General features: G+C 47.4%; 1 pseudogene; it reads left to right on the top strand.

Moving 5' to 3' along the window:
• The first annotated feature begins 487 nt into the window (after nucleotides 1-487).
• On the top strand, nucleotides 488-1,094 carry LOC119440905 (uncharacterized; annotated as a pseudogene).
• The last annotated feature ends 11,541 nt before the right edge of the window (nucleotides 1,095-12,635 follow it).

Here is a 12,635-nt window from a genome sequence, read left to right as displayed (position 1 = left end):
TAAGCGGCTTCTCCTACAAGTTAGAGGTGTATACTGTAAAAGAGAACTCAGCTGCAAGACTTCCAGGAGAGCCTGACTGTGGAGCAAGTGGAAATATTGTTGTTCGGTTGTGTAGTGTGATTCCGAGAGGAGTACACCACAAAGTGTACTTCGACAACTATTTCAACTGCCCAAGTTTGCAAGTGTACCTAGAACGAGATCTGTACACTGCATTGGTAGGGTGTGGAATCAACCGGGTCCCCGGAGTGAACATGCCTTCTGAGCAGGAAATGAAGAAAAAAGGAAGAGGACATTTTGAGGAGAGAGTTGCGGTTGTAGATGGCATTGAACTGTCATGTACAAGGTGGCAAGATAACAGAGCTGTGACCTTCCTTTCCTCCATTTGTTGGAACACAGCCTGTTGGAAATTCATCAAGGTATGATCGACAAAAAAAAAGAGCGAAGCGAAATACCATGCCCTTCGGTCATCACAGTCTACAACAAGCACATGGGAGGCGTCGATCTATTGGACTCCCTCATCTCCCTGTATCGTTCCTACCTGAGGTCAAATCGATATTACTTTCGTGTTTTTCTCCACGTTCTTGACTTGACAGCCGTCAATGCTTGGTAGCTGTACAAGAGGAATGCCATGACCAACCCTCATGAGCACACAGGAAAGCTCTTTCCCTTGGCAGAATTCAAGATGGACCTCGCTACGGAACTATGCAAGGCTGGCAATGAAGCAGCTCAAAAAGCGAGGAAGGCCTAGCAATGGGTCTGTGGAACAGGGCATCGAAATGAAGAAAAAAAGGGGACCGTCAGCACCTACTCCTACTCAGGATGTCAGGCTAGATGAGGTAATACTTTCGAGATATCGTGTTTTGTCTCAGTTCTTATTATTTGCATTTTGTTTTTCAGGTTGGTCACTGGGTTTTTTGGAGCCAGAAGCGGCAGCGCTGCAAGTTTCCTGGCTGCACGGGAATCTGCATGACCTACTGCTCGAAGTGTGCGAACCACCTTTGCTGCACAAGCAAGAACAATTGCTTCTTTTTGTTCCACACTAAAACATGAGTGTACCAATGATTGTCACGTGCAAATAAACATCTGAGTATGAATCACACTAAGTGTATCTTTCACCTTCAAGTTCTTCTTTGTTTGCGTGTTGTTGCAAATACGCAACGTACCCCATCTGCAAATTCAAACCACAGAAATCCGCTAAAGTTAGTTTACATGGGCGTACAGCTAGTGTTATGCTTCCCTGCAACTCCATGATTAATGTTATGAGGAAACAAAAAATTGTGCAGTAAAGGGCTAGTATCGGCGCTCTGAAGTGAAAGAACCGCTTCAAGGCTTGCAAGTGAGACCGAGCGTGACATATATCTCAACCAGGTACTACGAAAGCTTGTGCAGGGGTGTGCTGTGGAAGGTACGCTAAAGCATGTTGCTTCTGAGCTCTCTGTAGTAAAATCAATGCCTGTGAAAGGAACGAAGGTGGTAGTGTGAAATAGCATGCGCTTGGACACATTAAAGCGCATTCACGCAGGGCATATCGGCATTGTAACATGCACAGCTCGAGCAAGACAGTTAGTGTACTGGACAAAAACCTAAATTCTGATATTGGAATGCTAATCCACAAGTGTCCCGTATGCCAGACTTATGCGTATACGCAGCAGTCAGAAGCACTAATATTGCTCCCAACAGCCACACAAGCCTGGTGCCGTGTTGGTGTTGATTTGTTTCAGTACGGCGGCCAACATTAACTGTGTGCCTATTACTCAATGTGAACTTCCTGGATGTGGAACTATTGCTTAATACCACAGCCAGTTCTGTGATACAAAAATTTGGAGCCTTAATTTCCTGTTACGGTATACCAATCGAAGTTTTCACAGATAATGGCCCACAGTTTGCCAGCCATAAATTTGCGCGATTTGCCCAGAAGTATTATTCCAAACATGTCACATCGAGCCCAGAGTACCCTCGGTCAAACGGTCTAGCCGAGAAAGGTATACGGATAATTAGCGCATTCTAAAAAAGATAAAGGAGACGAATGAAAACATTTGGCTTGGCGCTCTAAATTACAGAACAAGTCCACTGGAGGATGGCCGGTCCCCAGGGGAGCTGCTGCAAGGAAGACGTCTGCGCACGCCCATACCGGACTTCGGACCCCTTGCTGCCACGCGAGTGAGAAAGCACAAGCAGGGAAAGCACAACAGACGCGTACTTCCCGGCCTCAAGAGCCACGACGTAGTTCGCAGAAAGGGGACGGCATGGGCACGAAAAGCCAAGGTGCTTGTATCAGCCGGACCACGTTCCTTCTATGTTGAAACACAGGACCGTAACACATCACGCCTTAATCCGCAGCACCTCTTGGCAACGATCAAACCTTTTGAGGACACTGCAGACGAAGAGGATTACGATGAAGACCAGCTTCCGGCCTCTCTAGAATCTCGCACATTCTACTCGTCAAGCGCGCCAGTGGCAAGTTGTACACAGCCACCTTCGCAACCAGTTCTGGCACAATGAAGGTCGCTAAGTCACACCCGTCCTCCTGGGATACGATCAAAACTTCCAGCAGACAAACCAACGACATTGAAGGGGAAGACATATCGTATCAGTTCAACGAGCACAAGCTCTCTTTGCGATCTGGAACTACACGTGCCTATACTTGCCCTGTATTTTCATTACCCCCTTTCCCTCGCTGTGGTATAAAATACCTAGCACAATAAACATAACCGTTGACTGTTGTCTTCGCACGCGTGCTGTTGGTTTCTTCGAGCAGGACCCAATCGAGACACTGGACAGCCCTCAGGGGTCTCCAATAATCCCACTCCTCTGGAAACCATTCTGTAAACCAGTTCTGTAAACAGATGGACAGAGACTGGCACTATAATGGATTACCAAAACAGTGACACTGAAACCTTTCTTTGGATTCCCGACATATCGGCAATGCTGGCGTTCTTCCCGGCCTCTAAATATTGTCACGAGCGGTGATCCTGTGGTCGGTGCTTGGCCGGTGACGACGACGATGGTGTGGCTATCTGGTGCGCACGCGCTCGCCTTACCATTGCTGTAGCGTTGTGCGCGTTGCCTTGTAATTATATCCATTGTATATAGAATCTCCCCGTAACATCTTTGGTGGGGGTGCGGGGTATCAATCCCAGTACCTCTAGCGGCTACCAACCCAGTCTCCCCCGTCGTCGCTGCTGCTACACCGAACACGACCTTAAGGCCACGTTATCAAAATCCAGCCGATTGGCGCACACCTGATGACCGGCCTATCTGCTTCACATGCTGTAGGATCATCCTCCTATGGGAACCGGATAAGCCACTCACCATCGCCACAGCGCCGCCAGTCCCATTCGCCCCAACCTCACCGCTCTCGGTCCCCCTTTGACCTACTCTCGGAAAACTAGCCAGTGCAGCCCCCGGATGTGACGCTGCATTTACGACCCGGTCTAAAAATTATCTGATTGTCCCTCATACCCGATGCAACCTTCTTGAAATTCTGGTTGATGGTATCAACTCTTGTTGATACCGGTGCACAGATTTCTGTAATGAGCTAGACCCTCCGCCGCCGCATCCAGAAAGAACTGACGCCCGCGGCTATACCTACCACCCAAGTAGCCGACGGGAGTACACCTGCCGAGCTTGGAATGTGCACTGCACACATCACCATTTCTGGTCACCACACATCTGTTCTTTTGCCCCCATGACCTCATCCTTGGAATCGACTTTCTGTCCAGCCACGCTGCCCTTATCGACTGCTCCGCGGGACTTCTCCGGCTAGAACTTCCTTCGTGCTCCGACAACGTCGACGCGGCCAACACTGCCTACGCTCCGTCGAGTTTCTTCGACTGCCTCCGGAAGCCGCAATATACGTCAAGCTTTCAGCCTTTTCGCCCCTACCCGACGGTGACTACGTTGCCTGCCCTATTCCTGAGGTCGCCATGACACACAACGTCGCTCTCCTCAATACGGTGTTGACAATTAGAAGCAACCGCAACTCTTTTCCCATCCCCAATTTTGGCTTCTCGACGTAAGTTCTTCCTCGCGACACGTCACTCGCTCATTTAACCCCATTGGCCGGCCACGCGGTTTCTGCCCTGACCACAGAACCTCCACCGAATTTTTCACCGCCGTCGCCGCAGTCAGGTTCGTCCTGCGACCACTTCACACGCACGATATCAGGATACCTCGCTCCGGCACGGTCCTCTGTCCTTCGCCGCGTGTTGGTTTCCTACCAGGATATCTTTGACTTTGGCGACCGTCCTCTTGGCCAGACTTCCGTCGTCACCCATCGCATTCATACCGGCGATGCGAGTCCTATTCACCGGCGGCCTTACCGTGTGTTAGCTCCGGAGTGGGCTGTCATCCAACAGGTAGTGGAGAAAATACTGGGCAAAGGCAAAATTGAGCCCTCATGCAGTGCTTGGACCTCGCCCGTCGTACTTCTGAAAAAGAAGGAAAATAGCTGGAGACTGTGTAGACTACTGCCACCTCAACCAGATTACCAAGAAGGATGTGTATTCTCTCATGCGTATTCATGACGCGCTGGACTGTCTATTTCTCTTCCATTGACCTGCGCTGAGGATACTGGCAAATCGCTGTGGACGACCAAGGCCGCGATAAAACCGCGTTCGTGACTCCTGATGGCCTCTATCAATCTAAAGTGATGCATTTTGGCCTATGTAACGCTCCTGCTACTTTCAAGCGCATGATGCACTCTCTTCTTCCATGTGCCTTTGCTACCTGGACGATGTTATCGTATTTTCGACTACGTTTGAAAACCATCTCACTCGCCTGTCCACTGTCCTTGATGTTTTTCGCCATGCTCGGCTTCAGCTTAACTCGTCGAAATGTCGCTTTGGGCACCGTCAAATCTGCGTACTCGGCCACATTGGTGACGCTGCAGGCGTGCAGCCAGACCCTGACAAAGTCCATGCGGTTAGTCAATTCCTTACTCCACGGTCGGCAAAGGACGTCCGCAGATTTCTTGGCCTGTGCTCGTACTTCCGCCGTTTTGTCACGAACTTCGCGGAAGTAGCCTGCCCTCTCACGGGCCTACTCAAGAAGGACGTCGTTTTCACTTGGGGGTTGAACAAGCGGACGCCTTTGCATTGCTCGTTGCCATCCTAACGAACCCACCTGTCACATTTTCTCACCTGTCACCCACATTTCGACCCGTTAGCCAGCACGGACATTCGTACTGACGCCAATAGCCACGGTATAGGCGCCGTCCTTGCACAACTAGAGCACGGCCTACACCGCGTGGTCGCCTACGCAAGGCGCCTTTTGTCGCCGTCGGAGAAAAATTACTCCATCACAGAACGCGAGTGCTTAGCTCTCGTCTGGGCCATCACAAAATTCCGACCGTACATGTATGGCAGGCACTTCTCAGTTATTACCGACCACCATGCACTTCGCTGGCTTTTCTCGCTCAAGGACCCCACAGACCTTGGCCGTTGGGGCACTACGCTTGCAAGAATACTCATTTTCTGTGTTCTACAAATCTGTAAGGCTTCACCAAGACGCCCACAGCTTTTCGCTATACCTGGTCGATACCCCTGATACACTGAAAGATAAACCTGACACCTTCGTTCTGACCAATACAGAGTTCATCCACATAGCTGACGAACAGCGCCGCGACTCAAGTTTGGCGCCTATTATAGACGGTCTCAACTCACCAGACCCTAACTCTTCCCTATGAATGTTTGTGCTGAACAACGACACCCTAGATTGCTACAACGCCCGGCCTGACGGCGCCTAGCTCTTGCTTGTGGTCCCCGCGCATCTTCGCTCTGCTGTTTTGCGGCAGCTTCACAATGCACCGACCACCGGACCCCTAGGCGTGACACGCACGTATGTTTGCATCCGTAGGCGCTTCTTTTGGCCTGGTCTCTACCGTTCTGTGCGACAGTACGTTTCAGCTTGTGACCTCTTCCAGAGACGCAAGACTCCTGCCCTACTGCCCGCTGGCAGTCTTCAGCCCCTTCATGTCCCTGATGAACCATTTTCCCGGGTGGGACTCGATCTTCTAGGGCCTTTCTCCATGTTAACCGCTGGCAATAATGGGTTACAGTCGCTACTGATTGCGCAACGCATTACGCTGTTACACGACCGTTTGCCACCAGCTGTGCTACTGATGTAGCCGGTTTCATTCTTCACGATGTCATCCTGCGCCACAGTGCACCTCTTCAGTTAATCACGGACCGCGGCCGCTGCTTCCTGCCTAAAGTAATCGACGACATTCTTCGTTCCTGCTCGACCAATCACAAGTTCGCCACTGCGTACCATCCACAGACAAACAGCTTTACTGAACGGCTCAACCGTACTCTAACTATTATTTTAGCTATGTACGTGTCGGAGGACCACCGAGACTGGGACATCAACACACCTTTTTTGACCTTCGTCTACAACTGTTCCCTTCACGGCACAACTGGCTACTCACCTTTTTATCTACTGTTTGGCTACGACCCATCATTGCCCAATGATGGGTCGCCAGATGACCGGGGGTGGTGGCTGACCCCTCGCTCCAGCGACCTGGAGGGCTTTGCAGGCTTTTGACCAGTGACACAGCGCGTTTTTCTCTTCGTGCAAAACCCACGTTTCGATTAGGAAGTGGTGAGGACGCATCACCTCATATGACGTATACTTGTGTCGATGATGATGATGTCGGTGGCAGCCGCACTCTACACCTGTTTGCTGGAAGCCATCCAAGCTTTTGACAGGTGCAACAACAGCTCGCTGTCTTTTTGGACTGCCCCCCATATGACCATGGCTTGCTGCGGATGCTTCGACACCTGTAACAATTCCGGGTGTCGATGATGATGATATTGGTAGCGCTCAGCTGCCTGTTTACCTGCACGCTACGGGCCTTGCATTCTGCCTCGCTGCTCCACGGTGCGTGCTTGGCACAGTCATTCTCGTGTACAGCGCCAACGTATGCCTCCCTTCTTGCCTTTTGTTTCTTTTTTTTCCTGTACGACATCTCATGCCTGTTTTCTTCCCTGAGTTTTAATTTAACAGCACCTCTGGTGTTTGTGAGGCCGGCTGCAAAAATGTGGCTTTCACCCCGACGGATTCCAGTGTGGATTACATACACTGCGTGGCGTCATTGTGGGGTTGTGATCCTGTGGGCGTCTGGCCCTGGCGCGCAAGCTTGGGAATTACATGTACGGTTTGCGCGCCGGCTTGTGGCCGGTGTACTCGGGTGCGCGGGCCCGCCGTGTCTCACCCCTGTCCTGTGTGCAGGACCTGCGCCTTGCCGGTGTCCGTCTCCCCCGGGTGGCTCCGGCCTGGGTCCGGGCTACCAGACAGGTGGTGGCCCCTGGGGGCATGCGGGATAGCTGATGGCGCCTTTATTCCAGCAGTTCGAATCCTACCTTGTTTTTTTCTCATTTATTTTTCTCCTTGCCTGTTTTTTTTCTTTTTTAAGTTTTTAATGATTTGTTCCGCCCTCTTTGTTTTATCTCTGCAGCCGTGACCTAGTGGTAGAGCACCCGCCTCGGCTGCGGGAGTTTGTGGGTTCGATTCCCACTGCCGCCGCGCACCCACTGGCTCAAATGAGCACAAGCGTACCCTGGCCTGGCGTTCGGCTTTCTCCAGGGGTGATACGCTTGGGAAAAGCGCCAGCGCCCTGAATTCCTGTCGAAACTCTCGTGAGCACAAAGAAAGATGTTTTTCACAGCTCCCCCTTCCCACGAAACTTCTGTAGCAGCTGTCGTGGTTGCAAAGCCAGGGATGCAGATACTGGGGGCCGCCCTCATCATTGACCATTAATTGACACTACATTGATTGTTTGTCTGGTCGTCCCTTTTCATCTGCGCATAATTTTTCTTACTGTCCCACGGTCCTTGTCATGCCTCAATTTTCAATCACATTTTTGCCATGTTCTAATAATTGTAACTATACGCCTGCTATTGCTTTCTTTATAGACAATGGCCATCCGTTTGGCTGAGCTATTCCCATTCTGGTGGTCATGGTCCCGTCACCCATTTACCTTTTAAAAATTTTACATTTTTTCCGTCCTTCCTCCCTTACCCAGGGGAACTGCCCGGAGCTATTGGGCACAGGAGTACCACAAGAATGCAGACGTCTCATTCACTGTCCTTCTTCATGCAGGTGAAGAGGCGGCACAATAAGTGCTTTAGATCTACTAACCCCTTATTGTTGGTGCTGCCATGCCCGCCGCTTGTTGTTACAGTTGCCGATGCTGTTTTGTTTTTATGGAAACTTATTTTAGTACCTGTTGATATAGAGAAGAATCCGCGCCCCGAGTTCAGCCAGATTGCTAAACAACTAAAGGATATCGCAACCGACATAAAATATATCGAAGAACATTGGCTAACCGAAATTGAAAAGAAGATTCATCCAAACTTGAAGAAAAAGTGGTTTCTTGCGAAACCAACATATTGCAATTGAAAAGAGCCTTTACAGATTAGAAAGCACCGTTGATTATATGGAAAACCATAGCAGACGATCAAATCTTATTGTTTACGGACTACCCGAGGTTGGGGGGGGGGGGGGAGGAAACAGCTCTACATTGCAACACAGCGTCAATCAAACGATCATCAAGGATACCCTTGGTTTAGAGCCAGTTGCCTGGCAACGAATACATCGCTTAGGCAGGCTGAATAAAGATAAAAACAGACCGGTCATCTTAAAGCAACTTGACTCAAGAAACAAATCAACGATATTGAAGAACGGCTACAAACTCGAGAACACTAACTACTCTATGGGTGAAAACGTCTGTCGTCGAGTGCGGGATCAGAGAAGAAAACTCTGGGAAAGTACTAAATCAAACCGTGAGAAAAGAGTAAACGTACCGCTATTTTTTGATAAACTGTACTTTATGACAGCATTTTTATCTGGGATGATGAAAGAAAGATGAGAGTCACAGTCCAAAAAAACGCCCAAAGAAGTTGACCAGTAAGGCCTCATTCACACAGCCGTCAAACGCTCCGTCACGTCACCGTCACGGCATCCGTTTTCGTCAGGGAAGAGGGTTTCCGAGTCGTTTTCCCCTCAAAAACGGCTCGCCGGCGACGCAGAGCGGTGCTCTACGTTTTCGTCGCCAGCACGGTGACGGAAACCCTCTCGGAAACCCTCTCCCCTGACGAAAACGGATGCCGTGACGGTGACGTGACGGAGCGTTTGACGGCTGTGTGAATGAGGCTTAACGTAAAGCCACACACATTTATAGAAATAACATTACTAAACGTAAACGCGAGAAGTATTGTCAGTAAAACTGAAGCATTAGAAATCCTGATACTCGAGCACAGCCTTGACGTTGTTGCTATTACTGAAACATGGCTTCCACCAGAAATATACCGCCACGAAATAGCACCCCCAAATTACTCAATTATTCGTAAAGATAGACCAACTCGAGGCGGTGGCGTAGCTCTGCTTATTAAGAAGCCCTTACGCTTTGCGTTGATGCCCGACGTTCCAGATGTTGAGGCTGTGTTCTGCAGGATTGTGTGCGATGCTTTTGCAATACTTACTGGCTGCTTGTACAGTAATCCTCTTTACGGTCAAAAAAGTGTTATTGCTGTATATGCGTTTATGCAGATGCATGCTAGCAACCGAATTATTCTTATGGGAGACTTCAATTTGCCTGATATTGACTGGAATACCATGCATCGCGCTTCACTCTAATCAAATCCGCTCATTGATTTGATGCTAAACTTCGGGCTTCATCAAGTTGTAACCTCTCCTAGGCGAACACAAGGAACAAGCGATAACATCCTAGACTTAATACTGATTAGGGAGAACTTCCCCTAGATCTACTGAACTCGGAGATCGTAAACGATATCCGAGATCACAACATGCCAAAGTGCCAGCTGCCCCTCGATGTACTGCAACAGCCAGAACTACTGAAGTTTATGTCCCTAACTTTCAAAAAGCAGATGATTCCGCTATACTAACCTATTTAGCGCAGGAATACTAGGAATTTAACGAAATGTCCAACGGTAGTTCTGTTCACGTCAATGATTTCTGGCTTCATGTCAAGCTTACAGTCTCACACTGCATACGTCATTACATACCGAAAAAAAGTAAAAAGAAATCAGAAAAAATGATCCTTCGATAACACGCGATATAATTCATGTCAAACGCAGAATGGAACGCTTGCGGCGCAACACAAAAAAGAAAGGTGAAAGTACAAAAAAAACAATTCCGCGCTACCGACGAACACAAGTTAAACACTAAGCTCACGAAGCATGTAATTTCAATGGAACATTGCCCAACCCATTGCCTAATCACAACCCCTAATCACTTTTGGAACTTCTTTCGCGCGCGCCCCACAGCGATAGCAGACCGTCATGGCGAGGAAAAAGTTAGTACTCGCTGTTAAAGTTAACTAAAACTTTCACTCGGTCTTTACTAAAGATAACGGTACACTTCCATATTTACCATTGTCATCATTCCCCACTATTGACATATTAACAATATACGACTACGGAATATTTGAGCATTTACTTGAGCTAGACGTGAAGAAAGCAAATGGTCCCCCGATAACATTCCCATTAAATTCATTGAAAGATAAGCTGAATGTAACAGTAAATATTGTGGCTATATTTACCGCAAGTCACTTTTGACGTCAGACCTTATCTGCACATTGGAAAATTGCTAAAATTGTACAGATCAACAAGTCAGGTGATACTAAACTACCGTCTAACTAAAGACCAATTGCCCTTACCAGCGCATCATATTACATTATGAAACACATTATTCTCAAACACCTAACCGCATATTTCGAAAGACATTGTCTAGTAGATGTTCAACACGGTTTTAGAAGAGGTTTGTCAACAATGACTCAGCTAACAGAGGTGGTACACGATCTTGTTTTTATAATTAATAATTCTAAGCAAACTGACTTACTTTTACTAGATTTCCGTAAAGCGTTCGATTGTGTGTGCCATAGTAAACTAGCTCGCAAAGTTACAGCTTTGATTGGCAATTGACCCATTACTGCACGGATAAAAAAACTACTTATCTCACCGATCACAATTTCTCGTCATCGAAAACATCCCATCTGCTCGGGTGCCTGTTACATGAGGGTTCCCCCAGGACTCAGTAAAAGGTCCGCTGTTATTTCAGATTTTTATCAATGACATTACAAATAACATTGCTTGTAAAATTAAACTCTTTGCAGACGACTGCATAATATCCAGAGTAATACGTTACTAGAGGATCAAGTTCTTCTCAATAAGACACTAGCAAACCTAACCGAATGCTGTGATAACTGGCAAATGAGCTTTAATACAAACAAAACTGTTGACAGTATGACTGTAGCGAGAAAAAAACACCCATCGCTTTTCCCCTACACACTTAACGGCAGCCTAGTAACTAGAGTTCAACAGCATAAGTATCTTAGTTTAACAATAACGTCCCGACCTTAACTGGACATCGCATATTAACAACATTACTTCTTGTGCATTGCCGAAAGCTCTTTTTTCTGAAAAGGTGCCTGCGGCTGGCACGAACTAACATCAAACTTTTAACTGACACTACATTTGTGAGACATGTCCTCCGGTTAGCTAATGTCCTATGGTTTGCGGACACTAAAGCTAATATATATATATATATATATATATATATATATAAACTGGAAAGCATGCACTGAAAGGCAATTAGGTTTGTCCACACAAAATACCAGTGCAGTGACTCACCTACTCTTCTCCTCACACAGTCCGGGCTTGCAACTTGGGCTTTTCGAGCAAAACTAGCTCGTCTAAAATTCCTTCGTCAACCGACTAAAAATAGATGCTTCTGCATACGCTACTTTTTCTCAATCCTGCAAGCTTCGTCATAATAATCCGTATACACTATATGAGTTCCTTTGTAATAACGATACATTTCAGTTTTCCTTCCCGCCCCCCCCCCCCCGTGTTGTTCGCGAGTGGAATAACCTATATGAATCTGTAACTAACGCAGCATAGGAGTCTGATTTTGTTAAGTTATTGGAAGATGAAACGAGTAGTTAATAAAAAATAGTTCTCATGTAGCTATAATCGTCAAAACTCCCATTTTTCTGAGCTATGGCTGAACAATTACCTCCTGTGCTTGTTTCTTCGTTTTAACATTGTACTAATCTTTACGTACATGTAACCTTAACTGTACAATTTATGTGACTAGCTCTTTTTATTAAGAGTATTACTGTTTTAAAATGGCGTATTGAACATTTTGATGGATTTCCATTTACATGTTTGGATGTTTTCATCGTTCGTTATATAAAACATGCATTGTATGTGTGATCATCGGCCCACCTGCTATGGTCTCGAATGTGACTGGCAGTATTGTAAATCAATAAATAAATAAATAATATAAATGACGATGACCGAGTGGACTTGGTGCACAAAACGTACTTCTTGGCGATCGTGCCGGGCGAAAAGAAGACGCCGGCGTCCTTGCTCTTTGACGAACATGCCGAAGACGCTGAATACAATCAGCAATGATAATGTATAAATTCACTATAGCAAAAGTCACTAGAGCAGATCCACCTTAGCCACAGCTTCGATGGCTTCCACCTTCATCGTAGTGGAAGGGCTCTGAATTTTTATTATTGTGGCCTCAAACTACTGTTTCATTACTGCTGCATATCTGGTTCCCCTTTATTTTCAGATTATCTAGGTGGGTACCTCAGTAAGTGTTTG

The sequence above is a fragment of the Dermacentor silvarum genome, chromosome 2 (genome assembly GCF_013339745.2).
Source record: "Dermacentor silvarum isolate Dsil-2018 chromosome 2, BIME_Dsil_1.4, whole genome shotgun sequence".
In the NCBI taxonomy this organism is placed as follows: domain Eukaryota; kingdom Metazoa; phylum Arthropoda; class Arachnida; order Ixodida; family Ixodidae; genus Dermacentor; species Dermacentor silvarum.
Note: the sequence above shows the minus strand (reverse complement) of the source record. Positions and strands in the feature narration are given on the sequence as shown.